The sequence below is a fragment of the Diabrotica undecimpunctata genome, chromosome 1, assembly GCF_040954645.1.
Source record: "Diabrotica undecimpunctata isolate CICGRU chromosome 1, icDiaUnde3, whole genome shotgun sequence".
NCBI lineage: Eukaryota > Metazoa > Arthropoda > Insecta > Coleoptera > Chrysomelidae > Diabrotica > Diabrotica undecimpunctata.
The window spans coordinates 112,625,775-112,636,186 of NC_092803.1; the positions used below are offsets into that span (position 1 = coordinate 112,625,775).

The window sequence follows — 10,412 nt, forward strand, 5'->3', positions numbered from 1 at the left end:
TAGAATCGCTCATATTTTGTAATTTTTGTTAAAAAGACGTTCATTGTAGATTTAATGTTTTTGTCTTAACCAAATTCTCTACACATATCTTAGTTGTACTTGTTCCTTATTTAGTATCTAATGGTTTCCCTAAAAGTCAGTCTTTTCGTCAAGATGTATCAGCTCTGGTTTTGATCGCTTTAGTAACCTTAAATTAAGTTCAATTATTACCCTAATAGGTAGAAAGGATTAACATATTGGGCACTACCTGTTACAGAAAAGAAATGGTTTCTTAAATTACCACTCTGGACACCCAACGAATAGACATATAATACAAGATAGACTAATCGTTGCAATACCAGCCTGCTTCCCCAGCGCGACAGAGAAAACTGACGTAAAGCTGTACCTAAATCTCTTTCTAATTTGCCAGGTTTATCGATCACGTAACCTAAATGACCAATTAGAAGGTCACGTGGTCAATAAACCCGGCCCATTAAACAGAGATGTAGAGACTGCTTTGCATCAGTTTTCTCTGTCACACTGAGGGAACACGACTGTATTGCAGCAGTCAGCAGATCTTATATTATATGTATATGGACCCAATCAGATACAAACATAACCTCATACAAACACTTAGTCCTAGAGTACATACGTTGACACATGAGCTATACAAAAATGAATCTCTTAATCTACTTAAATCCATTCTCATCGATAATTCCCATCCCATTTCAATCACCAATAAATATTTATTTTCCAAAAACTATGAGTATTCTATTACAGAAGCTCCCAATGGTGTAATATTAGCGTCCTTCCAACAACATACCTACCTAATCACCAATAACCTTACCAAACTCTTCAATGACGTACTCGGCAAAATATCCTTAAAAATACTAGAACTGTAGGCAAATTGTTTTCGAAGACCAACACTCCATTGACCCCTTAAGAACACACTAATGTTGTCTACCATATACCCTGTACGTGTACAGAGTGCGACTCCTATTACATTGGTCAGACAAGCCGCTCTCTTCAACGTCGACTAACGTAGAAACTAATTGTAATTTTATGGCCAACTAGGAAAAAACTAGTTTTCCGAAAAAGTGATAAGAGGCAAAATTTTTTAAAAAATAATGTGTTAAACTAATGATGCCACAAAATTCATTTGATTTGAACGTACTCAAAAGTTTGGGGGGATTTAGGGCTACACACCCCCCTAAACATTTTTCTGTGCACTTAGATTTTGTTGTTTCTTATTTATGAAAAATGCTGTCAGAACAAGAAAGTAACGTGTCAATTTTTATTACAAAATAAAGTAGTTTAGTAGATAATGCAAAAAAACAATTTTTATTTTGTAACTTCAAAGGGCTGTAACTTTTTTTATGTACATTTTTGTACTAAGGTAAGTTGGATTCAATCAATTTATTTTTGTCTCCGGAATGCGGTTTGTTTGTATAGACTTCACTAAAATGTGTATTTAGATCGTACTTTTTACGTACACGTCATAAAGATTCTGCATTGGAATTAACGGTGGGCGAAACAATATAATTGTTTATTATATCTAAAAGTGTATTAATCATATTATGTATAGTTTCTCATAAAGTGGGTAGTAATACACCTACCCAACACATTTATCTGTATAGTGCAGATATTATAGGAAAGTTGACCTCAAATCTTAAACATAAACAATAGATGACATATTTTATTGTCTACCAAAGTGGCTAATAATAGAAGGAAAGTAGACAAGTGGATGTCTACTCACTATATACGATTTTGTTCAGGATATTACATGCATTACAAGTTTTTATCATGTTACAGAGTTTCCCAAAGTTATTTTAAACTAAAAAAATTTAAACTAATATTACAATACTTATAAACAAATACAAATGTATCAATATAATTTACATAAAAGAATCTATTATCTTTTTCAAATTGTACAGAATCATACTACAACAGCAGTATAATAAAAATGAGGGGACACATATTGGGGATGATAATAAATCGAAATACTGTAGAAGAAGTAAAAGACCAAGCAATATCTCAGACATCTCAAGCATGTCTTGACACGTACGAACAAATATACGAGCATAGATAATATAGATGAAATACATAAATGATTCCTAAGACAAGTAGTAAGTAGTGCAACAAGACTCGGCAAAAACTGAGGTGAAAAGGAAAGTTTGTGTTGTGGCGACATCATGTATACCAAATTAACCCAGGAAGTATAGCAAAATAGACAAAAAACTAGACTTAGCATGAAAAAACACTAGAAACACTATTAAGAGATGTGCAATATAGATCCTGAAAATCAACATTGCTTCAGACGTGTTGAAACAACACTAAAAGACTATTTTATTTCCTATTACAATAGGAAGAAGACCACGTTCCAATCCTTTGTTTATTATTGTCACAATATTTTCGTTCTTTCTCACTATCTGTACGGTTTGTTCATTTCCCATTTTTGTGGCCTTTGTTAGTCTCTTCTATGATCCTAGTAGTTTTTTTTTTGTTATAATCTCTTTCACCACTCTCATGTTTGGTTCTTTAAAATCTACTTATGTTTTGTATGTCATTGTTTTCCTTTCTTTTATCTATTGTTGTGCATTTGGGCTCAATTTTAAGTTTATATTTATCTTGGTGTGTGAGTAGATCTTCTTTCCAAAAGTTTCTACTATTTTTGTGATCGAGTTGGTAAGTTAATTTACATTCTGCCGATCTAATGTTTCTATCGACTTTAGCCTCTTGATTAGCTCATTTTTATATCTTTGTATTTAATTTTAGAACGTTCCCAGTTAGATAACGTCGTTTTTTAACAATTGATGTCACTCGATTTTAATATCGTTTTCGATTGTTACTCTAACTAGTCTATGGTCACTTCGCATGTAGAATCTATGTATAACAAATACATGTGAGCATATTTTATTATGTATTTTGACTATAGTGTATTACGGCTTTACAGATGTACACAAAAATAAACTACAAAATGTTCTTTTTCTTATTGTCGTGCTTTTATTAGATTTTTATAGAAGACTTTGGCTTCCTTTGAAGCATGTTTAAAATTTCTTTAAATTATTCCCCTTAGGAAATTACTTTCACGCCACCTATATCTATATATTTTGTTAAAGCATTAAAAATATCCCAAAAGCAACGAGCGATTTGTCACTAAATGTCGCTAAATGTTTGCTGCTCTTTTTAACTATCATTTGTTAAATAGAAACCCTTCCATAATAACAAAGAGATCAGTTTCCATTGTGAAGTACCCTGCCTACCTTCTAAGAAAAGCAGGAGTTTCTAGGTAGGCACAGGTAGTGACAATCTCTCAAATTTATTTGGGCAGACGAAAGAGAAGCAGCAGGTAATAGAGGTAGTAGTAAATAGTAGAGATAAATGAAGAGACGAATGAAGAGACGAATGAACGGCAAACAGAAGTGACTTCGTTTCTTCGAATTGGAAGACATCTGTTTAACAAAAAAGAAAATAGTTAATATAGGAATCACTGTGTGGAGATATATAGATAAGGGTGAATTGAAAATACACTTACCGCCGTTTGATGGAGACAAGCCGCTTGCCACAGGAACCAACTCGAAAATGAATTCGAATTCTGATCTTAGACAAGCTACGGATAAAAAAAGGAGTGGGAGTATGGGCCGAAGAGTGCCACGTAAAAATGATATTTAAATGTCAAGGCTAGTATGGTTGTTTTTGTAACCTAAGCACTTTCTCTTGACAGGAATTATAATTTCACCGAAAACAAACTCCTCTGCTTTTCTTAGAAGGGAGGCAGGGTACTTCACAATAGAAACTGATCTATTTGTTACTATGGAAGGGTTTCTATCTAACAAATGAAAGTTAAAAAGAGCAGCAAACATTTGTCGAAATATTTCATTGTTAAAAAAAGCGTGACAACATTACCTTGTTATTTCATCTATACCTACCTGGTTTTACGAATATCTTTCCCCACTTTTGTGTCGGTATCTCATGTTTTTTTGTGTCCAGGTATATTTAATATTTTTAGCCTAATTAGGCCCAACTGCCTAATAGTCCCAATACTGACATGTAAACCGACGTAAATCTTGGACTATGATGATTTCCAACCTTCGATATAAGATGAAACTTAAAGAAGAAGACAGATCATGGACTTTGTCGCATGCACTACAAATAAATCCAGGGAGATGTTCGCTGGACTTTCCAATGCAACAGAGGATATGAGTCTAGTAGCCAAAAACGTAATGAAGGAACAAATGCTCACAAATCGTTAATATAGACTAATTAAGCAGCTTATCTAACAAGAAAAAAAAAAGATCAATATATACGAAACTTTCAGTTCTAATCTAGGGTTGTGAGACTAGTAATATTTAAGTGAATACCAATAGCCTTCAAGATTTTTTGATCTTACTTTTCATGTCTAGCCTTAAGGCATTAAGCCTACATATAATAAGGTCAGTATTCGCTGGGAATACCACATATGTATGGGTATAAAATAAAAGTATATGGAGAATATGATTGATGAAAGATTGATAATCACCAAGATTATAAGGTAGTGTTACCGCATATTAGCTATAATTTGTTATACCTTAAATAACATTTTTTTCTCTTTTCAGTGGTTTTATTTTACGTAACTCTTTCAATATTTTTGTCTTAGATAAGTTATGAGATTACACTGCTGTTTCATCTATTTTTGACTGGTTTTACGAATAGCTTTCCCCACTTTTATGTCGATATGTCATATTTTTATTATTTATTATTTCTTATATATTCCATTAAGCCCAGAATGGAGATCTTTATTATTTTTTGAATATTGTATTTATCAATGAAGATCACTAAGGAGAATTTTACTCTAAATTTTCAAAAAATCGATTTTTATACGTAAAAACCTTTCTTAGTATTATAGAAATACTCTCCTAAAATTATATTAATAAATTGGAAATAGAAACGAAGTTAAGCTGTATATATACTGTATATAAGCTGTTTGTATACAACACCGCGTGCCCCGCTTCAGCTGTGCACCTGCAACTCGACAGTTCCTTACAAAACTTATAAAGTTCGTATTTTATACTATTGAATTTTATCGAAAATTATTATTTTAAAAGTCGCAAGAAATGTCAGGATCCGGTGATCATTTAAACGTTAGTCGAAGTAAGGAAACGCATTCAAATAAGCATCATATGAAAATAAAATTCAAAGGTAATAAGTTGACCACAGAAAATAATTCTGAATTACTCAGTTTCTCAAAAAATTGGAGAAGTATCAACGAAAATCGTTAATCGAAAAGAAGAAGATTTATAGCTTTTAATGGACAGTGAGGGCACCCACTAAGAACCAGGAAAAATAAGTATTGCTATTTTATTCTATAAAATTATAGTAAAAATGCGCGTTTTTCTTGAAATCACATTTTTCAAAACTGGGAGACGTTTTTCTTAAATCTACTACACCAATCTCAGTAAACCAAATTGTTTTTGTTACTTTATATATATTATTACTAAATAAACCTCTAACAAGTTAAAAAAACCATTCCAGCTTTTTAGTTCTGGAGTAAATTCAGCCACAAAACAGGCATTTTTTTTTCGATTTTTTTATAAAATCGCATATAAAGGCCTTAAAATTAAAAACAAATAACTTTTAATGGTTTACTTTTTAGTTTTAACTCTCATGAATTGAATCCAGTTGTAATTAAAAAAAATTACAGGGCAGAAATGTGCTCCCAAAATAAAATTCATCTTTCGGAAGACATCCTCTGCAGTTGTGAAAAACAACTAAAAGTGCCAAAAAAATTTTTGAATACCTCAAAATCTTCTTAACAATGAATACAAAAAAATTATAACCATAAATATAATACGTTTCTTTGTCTTTTAATAAAAATTAATATTTAAAAATTGTCTTTTTTTTCGATTTCGAAAGTAAAAGTCTCCTTAAGTTGTTCCAGCTTCTGTATTAATGACTTAGTTTTTGTTTGTGATACTCTCATCTTTCAAGTAACTTAATTCATATCGAAACACTTTATTTGTTATGAGAGTAAAACCAAAATGAACAGTGATTTAAATGAGCGCAGTTAAACATCAATTGAGTTAATATTCACTTCAACAAATATTTCACTTTTGTAATTGAAAATGATGGCTATTAACAGCTTGGGACTATTTAAGAATCTCAAAACAAATATTTATAATTCTTTCAATTTATATTATCGTTTTCGTTACATTTGATATAATGACCATGTGCGGTTTTATTTAACTAAAAATAAGCCGGAAAATACATTTTTCATAGTAAAAATAATTCTATATAGTTCATCAGAAATATCATTCCTGCTCAAAAAAGATACTGCAAACTACTTCGTCAACTAATTTTTCCAGTGAGTTTTCTTTTAGCAACATGAAGAGAACCGCCTATATTCATCCTTATTTAAGATCTAAATATATACTAAATAAGGGAAAAAATTATACACGGTGTTCCAAGATGTTTTTAATAGCATATAATTAAGGAAGTAATGAATATTTTTATTTGAAAATTGGGAAATTTCAATTATAGGTACCTACAATACAATGAATTGATGTATACATGAGATGTGTGACGTCATCACCAGTGCTGTGACGTGATTACAATGGAAAAAATTTAATTGATCAGGGAAGTGAAGGTCACGTCAGATGAAAGGGTTTATTATCCCAAATACAACAGCGTACCACAATGAGGGTATTAATTTTAATAGGTAAGCTAAAATTTCAATTTATATATATTTTCATATTATATATATATATATATATATATATATATATATATATATATATATATATATATATATTCAACAATAATCAATAACATTCAAAATGTGAAATAATTTTATACAAGGTGTTCAAAATGAACTCCTCTGCTTTAACAAAAGAGTCAAACTGTCTAAACAGTTCACGTGTACATGCCGCATGCATCATCTCTGGCGTTATCAGGGTACACGCCTGTCTAATTTTAGTTTTTAAATCGTCTAATCTGTAAGTTCTTCGTTATAAATGATTCTTTTTAAACAGCTCACTACAGATCACTTAGAAATCTAAGGGTGATAGCACAGGCGATCTTGGAGGCCATCGGACGGATCCGTTAGTTATATATAGTCCGTTATATATCTATCAGCTATTATTATTTACACACTTCAAAAATACTTTTCTTTTTCATTCTTCAAGTTATTAATTAAGTTCGTCATGTTGATAAGATTTTACATTATTTCTCTTGTTGTAGAGAATATGTATTAAATCTTTCAATTGGAAGCGATCAAATGTATTTACTAAGTCAATAAATGTAATTTAGGCTGTTTATTTTTGATTTTTTAGTCTTTTGTTCAAATGTCAAAAACCGCATCCGTTCACCCTGAATAGTTGCTGTTCCTCTTCTAGAAGACTATTGATTTAATTGGTTGTATTCATTATAATCTTTGGAACCGATGGAACAAAATTCTTATAAGTTGGAGACCGTGGGAATATAAACGAAGCAGAGGAAGGCCCCAAATGAGATGGCCAGATGATATCAAGAAGCACGTGGACTAGGTGGATGACTATAGCGACAGACAGAGAAGAAGGGAAAAGGATTGGGGAGGCCTATGTCCAAAGATGGACCTAAGAAGGCTAATTAGATAGATAGATAGATTTATTATAATCTTTATTATAAATTCTAACTTGGTGCTTGGTAAATGAAGACCTTTCTTATTCACTGGTATTTTCTTTCTTAAACATATGAATAGTAGTCCCCGTTCACCATTTATTTGGGATTGTATAGTAATGAAAATACTTATTTTAATTTCTGTTTTGGCTTTGTTTTACGTCGGACATTTCAATTTCGATAAATGAAATTTCATAAATTGAAAAGCTTAGAAAAATTACGTAAACTCTAAACCAACGTTATTAACAACGTATCGCAATAAAAAGTTATCGTTGAACAAAAAAAACATGATTTCATAACAATACTAATTGTGAAATGCAATTAGAGAAAGAGAAAATTAAATGCACCACATACAACATCAGAACATCTTCAAATATTGAAACAATCAAAATTTTTCTAGAGATGCATATTAAAAGCAGGGCTAAAACTTTTAATGGAAACAGAATTAAAGACGATAGCGTTCTAATAGTAGAAAAACTGGAAGACTTACAAAATATACTGGACAGAGTTAATAATGAAAGTGAAGCAATGGGACTAACAATAAATCTTCAAAGAACTAAAGTAATGGTGATTGACAAAACCAATGAAAATTGTCCCGTTGACCTAAATAACACTCAATTAGAACGAGTTTACAAATTCAGATACTTGGGAGTAGTACTAAATGATAAGTGGGATCCATATATCGAAATATAAACACGAATAGAAGAGACTAAGAACATGTATAATAAATAAAAGCAAATTATCTATAACCGAAAACTAAGCTTAGACATCCGGAGTAGAGTTATTAAATGCTAACTTTGGTCAGTCCTTCTATATGGAGTTGAAGCCTGGACGTTAAAATTAAATACAATGAGACGGCTAGAAGCCTTTGAAGTGTTTATCGCAGACTGTTCAGAATATCATGAACATAACACATTACGAATCGAACAATATTAAACTCCTTAAATAGAGAGTTAGAACGTATAACAACGATTAAGGAGAGAAAGACCTCATACCTAGGCTACATAACGAGAAATGACAAATATAACTTGCTACGATCAATAATTGAAGGTAAGATAGAGGGCCGAAAAGGAATAGGCAGAAGAGCCATGTGATAGCTTGGCAATATCAGAACTTGAACGGGCATGAACGTCCAAAAATTACTAAGAGTTACGCAGAATAGAGAACATTTTGATGTAGTAATCGCAAACCTCCAGTAATGGAGTGCACCAGAGGAAGAACATTAGAACTAAAAAGAAACTATATTAAAAAAAAATGTTACAGAAAGTAACAACAAAAGAAAAAAGGTTATGTAAACCAAATAAAATACGAATATTTGCAATTTAGAGCTAGAGCATATCTAATATGAACTAATCCGCGCACACTATAAACACTTGAACGTTGTCTATAGGCAAGACGATTAAAACCTTAGCAAAAGCCCGAGATTACAATAAATTCAGCAACAAATAGTGTTCATAAATGGAGTTAAGACCGTGTACCTAACAAACATAGGCTAAATAGGTTTAAAAATAAGATTAAGAGAACATTAAGAAAAATTTAATGACCCATAAAAAAGGAAACTAAGGTAAAATAACAAAGAAGAAAGAAAACAGACGATTAGCAAAACCAGGAAGTAGATGATGTAATGAATGTACAAAGTAAAGTACAAAGCATAAAGAAAATTTTTTCAAATTAAACTAAAATGCTAGAGATTAATTACAAACGGCATGTAAAGGGGAAGATATGTACGTATAATAAAATATAATAAAATAATTAAAAAACCGATAATTTCATGAGCATTAAAAGCATTTCTAACAAATAAAAACGAATAAGAGAATTATTATTTCGTTGCGTAAAATGGTTATAACGTTTCTATGTTAAATCAAATTCTTAAATATAAAAATACTTAGATAGAAAATGGGATAAATAAAATAAAGATAAAATAAAAGCAGTATAAAAATCTAACTCTTAAAAGATGAAAATGATAAAAAAAAAACTTACTTTAAATAAATAAAATTTAAGAAAATTTGGATTATATCCGTAGAAAATAAGTATATTCTGATCAATAAGAGCAAATTAAAGATAATCTTAAAGATTTTTGACTATTTCAAACCGGCAATCAACATCACGCAATACATTATTGGTATAAAATCTACTTCAAATTATTGTTGCTAATAAAAATGTTAAATACAAAAATGACATCAAACATACGAACAATCAAAAAAGAAATTCAAAACATTTGAAAAGTAAACTTACTCAGCCAGATGTTCCTCTTGTTTCAGTGCACTTAAAACAGTGACTAACCTAACTACTGTTGACTGGTTGTATGAATTTCTCATCTGAAAGAGAAGATCATGCATGATCAAAGAGAGTGCTGTAAAAATCGCCCACACCACTACTGTAAACGATCCAGAGACGTTCAGTATAAAAAGTAAAGGGTTACTACACTCATTGAAAATTGTTTTTATGGACTGGCAGAATCGTTCTCCATATACATTTTATAATAAATAAAAATATATAAAAAAATATTTTGAATTTTTCGATTCAATCTGTTTTAACCAAGAGTACCATAATTTATTGACAAACCTTTAAAACTTTAAAAAGGAGTTGCCCAATCTCCGTTTTGAACTGTAATTAAGATGTAATAAAGAAATGTAAATATTATTCAGGGAATAAATGAAGAAAACGTTACAGAACAAATACAAGAAAACCGAAAGAAACTAAAAATATTATTATAACGAACAAAAGAAGCCAAACAAAACAAACAAAGCAAGTAACGTAAATTGAACCTGTATGGGAAAAAGGATGCCCAGAAGTTGAGT

General features: G+C 30.8%; 1 protein-coding gene across 1 annotated transcript in view; it reads right to left on the reverse strand.

Moving 5' to 3' along the window:
* The window catches only part of SPARC (secreted protein, acidic, cysteine-rich), a 34,055-nt gene extending 24,060 nt beyond the window's left edge, over positions 1–9,995 (reverse strand). The window contains exon 1 of the mRNA XM_072546960.1: positions 9,847–9,995. The gene's annotated coding sequence lies outside the window, so the exon portion shown is untranslated. The remainder of the gene's footprint in view (positions 1–9,846) is intronic.
* Between the last annotated feature and the right edge of the window lie 417 nt (positions 9,996–10,412).